Below are 5678 nucleotides of genomic sequence, written 5' to 3' on the forward strand. Positions count from 1 at the left end.
GCCATTTCAGATGGTCTTACTTTAGATTATCAACTGCTACGTGTAATTAGAACCACAACGGGAAGTCAATGCTTTTATGTAAATGTATTAAAAAAATAGTAGCATCATTTCATGATTTTGACAACAGAGTTTGTTTTGGGGAAATCAAGGGGAGATGTCAAAACTATTGTTGACTGATTGGTTCTCATCTCCCTAGACTTTTTTCTATATCCAAAAGCGCATCCTTCAAATATGGAAGATATCTCATAGGATTTATCGATGATCTACTCTGTTTTTAGTGTAATATATAGTTTGTTATATTAGTTTCTAATGCAGACAGTGGGCTAACTATACTTGACTACACAATTTTGTTATTGTAAAATGGAAATCCCGTCACATTTTCATGTGAGGCGATGAAATGTTTTTGCTCCCTATTGTACTGTTGTACAACCAATTGACCGTTTAATTCACGTTATCATCTATAAGTTTTAGTTTGCAAAAGTGAACATATTTCTTTGAGACACCTAAATGCATTATTGAACTCCGTAACGCAAGAGCTATACACATATTCAAAATATTTGTAGGAAACTTCAGGTATAGATTTTTGTGTGGTAAGTTCTAAATGTTTAGTTATTAATCCATTTTGGGTTTCAAATATATAATTGTAATCTTTCCAAGCTTTGTTCAGAGTTGTGTCAGTTACTCTTTGTATATAGCAATCACTCATACAGGACGCACTTCGTGCCTATAGAAAAATGCACTTAACAGTTACAAGTGATGGGAAAACAATACTTCACTTTTAGTTATGTCTCTGAAATGTTGTGCTACTACAAAAATTACAGTTTTATAATATCATTGAATATAATATATTTTTGTGTTTTAAATAAACTATGAGTAGTAACTACAAAAATGATATATTTGATAGTTCGAGAATACATGATTAACAACATTTTCTTAATAAGACTACTAGGTTGACATGTAGTTCGTATTCTGTATTAACTATAAGTAAGTGGTTTTTTATTAATACATACAGTTTATTGGCTAGCCCGTGCGAATGCACGGGTTGACGACTAATCCTAGACTAATCCTAGACTTCCTAGAAATTCCCATGTTAATTAGATTTTATGAGCCGTTAATTTGGTGGAACCAAATTATTACGGTGTAGATTGATTCTCAAATCCCTTCATAGTCACATCTCTCCTAATCTCTGAGATATTTTTTTTGCTAGCTCAATCTCTCACGTTTCTCTCCTTTCTTCTCACGCACCTCTTTCTCTCATGTGCTCCTTTCAAACTCTCAGGTCTGTACGTCTCTCTTATCTCTGTCTATCTACCATTAATTAATCACCGGAAGAAAAACATATCCATCTCTCCTGCTTCTCTCTTTACTTCTCACGCACCTCTCTTTCTCATCTGTCCCATTCAAACTATCAGCACCTCAACCCGGCAATTGCCTCCACCGAACAATACGGTCTATAGTAGATGCTGAGCGTGTATCTCAGCAACATCTCAGACGGAAGAGCCAACACCACGTACATGTTCCGGAAAACCTATCCATGACTCCAGGGTCTTTTCACGACCATCTCGCCATGGGGCATCTTGCAGTTTGTGCACTACATCGTCAAGGATCTCTGCGCACTGCAGGATAAGCCCATAACGATAGGCAATGGGAGGCAGAGGACGGGCGGGATTGCGGAAGCGATGGAGGAGGAGGAAGGATCCCATCCCCCATCCCCGGAAAAGGGGGCGCCCCAGAGGCCGGACCGGGCGGCCGATGCGCCGGCCCCGCGAAGGACCGAGGCGGCGGACGAGCACCAGCACCAACCCCAACCGAGCGAGGAGGAGGAGGGCGCGACGGAGCAGATGGACTGCGGCCCACTCCCGGAGCAGGAAGGGAGGCAGAAGACGAAGAAACACCACCGCCAGAGGCCACCGCCGCCTCCCACGGGTCCAGCACCGGGGAGAGAGAATGGCCAGATCCAGAGCCCTGCGGGCCGGATCCGGGCACACCAACCCTCTCCGAGCGCTGCGACCACTCTGGACCCGAAGCCCGAGCCTCACGGTCACGAGCCACCTGCTCGCGCGCCGCCTATTCCGCCTCCAACTTGGAACGGAGGAAGCCTCGAGCTCCAGATCCACCGCGGAGGAAGGGGAGTCCTCACGGCGTCGCTTGCTGCCCGAGAGCGCCTCGCAGGAAGAGCCCCGCGACTTGTCCATGGATAGCACCACAGCAAAAGGAAGGAGGAGGGGTGGAGGTGGGGAGGATCTAATGAGGCGACAAATGGGAAGACGGTGACGGCGCAGATCGGAAGCGGAAGCCGGAAACCCTAGCAAAGGGGAGGAAGAGCCGCGGGGGATCCATAAATAGCCCGTCCGAGCCGTGCCCACCTGGGCCCGACTCGCCACATGGGCCAAAGAAGGTTGAGGAGCAGGAACCCGGACGATGGGCCCAACTGGGCCGGACGGGACCAGAGGGGGGAAATCTGCCACCGACAAAAGAGGGGGAGGAGAGGCAGGCCCACTGGGCAACGGCAAACCGCAAGGCCCATCAAGCCCACCCGAGGGGACGTCCCGCGGCCCGATGGCCACCGCGGCGAAATCGAGATCTAGGTTACACGAAGCCACCAGCAACCCCGCCGTCGCCGCCGCCGGCGACGAGGCCGCCGCAGAGGCTGCAGGAGAGGGGGATAGGAGGCCACCAAGCTCCCCATCAGGCGCACTGCCCAGGACAATGAGATCAGGTGACGCAACAGCAAACTTACAAGACTTACGCCGCCGCCGAGAGATCCGAATCTAGCCATCGACCGACGAAGACGCGGCCACCGACCGGCCCCGGCCACCAGGAGCAAACTTGCGGGGACGAGGAGCGGCGGAAGGCACCACCACCCCCCCCCCAGCACAAGGCACGGGACCACAGGGGGAAGGGACCGACGACCGCGAATCCTCCTCATCAGACGCAAGGGCCCAGAAACGAGATCCGAGCACCGGCAACGGAGAAGACAGAGGGGAGAACCCCACCCGCAGGGAGCCAGGGGAGGGGAGAGAGAGAGCACCTGCAAGCGGAGTGGGGGATGACCGGGCACCGGCCAGCGGGTCAGGGCGGGGAGCGTGACGGCTAGGGCAAGGAGGGGAGGAGGGGAAGGAGGAGGCGAGGGAGGAGGGAGGGAGGGGATCCATCGGAGTTCTTACCACTTTACTGAGTTTGTGTCGACGACTTCTCTTGGATTAGACGTCCTCTGCTTCCCATAACAACCCCTCGGTGCTCACCTGCTTCGCTTGTCACAGGCCTGGCCATTTCCAGTCTCGCTGCACCAACCCTCCTTTTTTCTTGATCTGTCGCTCTGATGGTCACCTCACGGTCAGCTGCATGGCTAGGCAGAAACCTCCCACGGTCATCCAGTTCGGCTTGGGCCTCCCTGGTTGCGCCTTTTTCGCCTTCAATGGTGACCTGCCTGTCCGGGAGGTGGTGTTGGGGAACGTTGCAGAAAATTAAAATTTTTCCTACGGTTTCACCAAGATCCATCTATGAGTTCATCTAAGCAACGAGTCAAGGGAGAGAGTTTGCATCTACATACCACTTGTAGATCACGAGCGGAAGCTTGCCAAGGGGATGGTGATGATGGAGTCTTACTCGAACGTGATTCAGATCACCGATGTCCAAGTGCTGAACGGACAGCACCTCCGCGTTCAACACACGTACGGGACGGGAGACGTCTCCTCCTTCTTGATCCAGCAAGGGGGAAGGAGAGGTTGAGGAAGATTGCTCCAAGGGCAGCACGACGGCGTGGTGTAGTTGGTGCAGCAGTACTCCGACAGGGCTTCGCCAAGCACGTACGGAGGAGGAGAGGTGTTGGGGAGGGGAGGGGCTGCGCCTTGGCTTGTCGTCGTGCAGCCCTCCCCTCACCCCTCTATTTATAGGGGAAGGGACAAGGGGGGCCGGCCCCTCTAGATGGGATCTAGAGGGGGGGGGCGGCGGCCAGGGTGGGGGGACTTGCCCCCCAAGCAAGGGGGGCGCCCCCTTTAGGGTTTCCCCCCCAACCCTAGGCGCATGGGCCCAAGGAGGGGGGCGTGCCCAGCCCACGAGGGGCTGGCTGCTATCCCATGCGGCCCCATGTGGCCTCCCGGGAGGGGTGGCCCCTCCCGGTGGACCCCCGGAACCCCTCCGGTGGCCCCGGTACAATACCGATAAGCCCCCGAAACTTTCCGGTGTCTGTATAACGACTTCCCATATATAAAACTTCACCTCCGGACTATTCCGGAACTCCTCGTGACGTCCGGGATCTCATCCGGGACTCCGAACAACATTCGGTAGTCACATACTAGTCTTCCTAACAACCCTAGTGTCACCGAACCTTAAGTGTGTAGACCCTACGGGTTCGGGAGACACGCAGACATGACCGAGACGACTCTCGGGCAATAACCAACAGCGGGGTCTGGATACCCATGTTGGCTCCCACATGCTCCTCGATGATTTCATCGGTTGAACCACGATGTCGAGGATTCGATCAAACCCTGTATACAATTCCCTTTGTCAATCGGTACGTTACTTGCCCGAGACCCGATCGTCGGTATCCCAATACCTTGTTCAGTCTCGTTACCGGCAAGTCACTTTACTCGTACCGTAATGCATGATCCCGTGGCCAACACCTTGGTCACCTTGAGCTCATTATGATGATGCATTACCAAGTGGGCCCAGAGATACCTCTCCGTCATACGGAGTGACAAATCCCAGTCTCGATCCGCATAAAACAATAGATACTTTCGGAGATACCTGTAGTGCACCTTTATAGTCACCCAGTTACGTTGTGACGTTTGATACACCCAAAGCACTCCTACGGTATACAGGAGTTACACGCTCTCATGGTCTAAGGAAGAGATACTTGACATTGGCTAAGCTCTAGCAAACGAACTACACGATCTTTGTGCTATGCTTAGGATTGGGTCTTGTCCATCACATCATTCTCCTAATGATGTGATCCCGTTATCAACGACATCCAATGTCCATAGCCAGGAAACCATGACTATCTGTTGATCACAACGAGCTAGTCAACTAGAGGCTCACTAGGGACATATTGTGGTCTATGTATTCACACGTGTATTACGATTTCCGGATAATACAGTTATAGCATGAATAAAAGACAATTATCATGAACAATGAAATATAATAATACTTTTATTATTGCCTCTAGGGCATATTTCCAACAGTCTCCCACTTGCACTAGAGTCACCAATCTAGTTACATTGTGATGAATCGAACACCCATAGAGTTCTGGTGTTGATCATGTTTTGCTCGCGAGAGAGGTTTAGTCAGCGGATCTGCGACATTCAGATCCGTATGTACTTTGCAAATTTCTATGTCTCCATCTTGAACATTTTCACGGATGGAGTTGAAACGACGCTTGATGTGCCTGGTCTTCTTGTGAAACCTGGGCTCCTTGGCAAGGGCAATAGCTCCAGTGTTGTCACAGAAGAGTTTGATTGGCCCCGACGCATTGGGTATGACTCCTAGGTCGGTGATGAACTCCTTCACCCATATCGCTTCATGCGCTGCCTCCGAGGCTGCCATGTACTCCGCTTCACACGTAGATCCCGCCACGACGCTCTGTTTGCAGCTGCACCAGCTTACTGCTCCACCATTCAACATATACACGTATCCGGTTTGTGACTTAGAGTCATCCGGATCTGAGTCGAAGCTAGCGT

The sequence above is a fragment of the Triticum aestivum genome, chromosome 7A (assembly GCF_018294505.1).
Source record: "Triticum aestivum cultivar Chinese Spring chromosome 7A, IWGSC CS RefSeq v2.1, whole genome shotgun sequence".
In the NCBI taxonomy this organism is placed as follows: Eukaryota; Viridiplantae; Streptophyta; class Magnoliopsida; order Poales; family Poaceae; genus Triticum; species Triticum aestivum.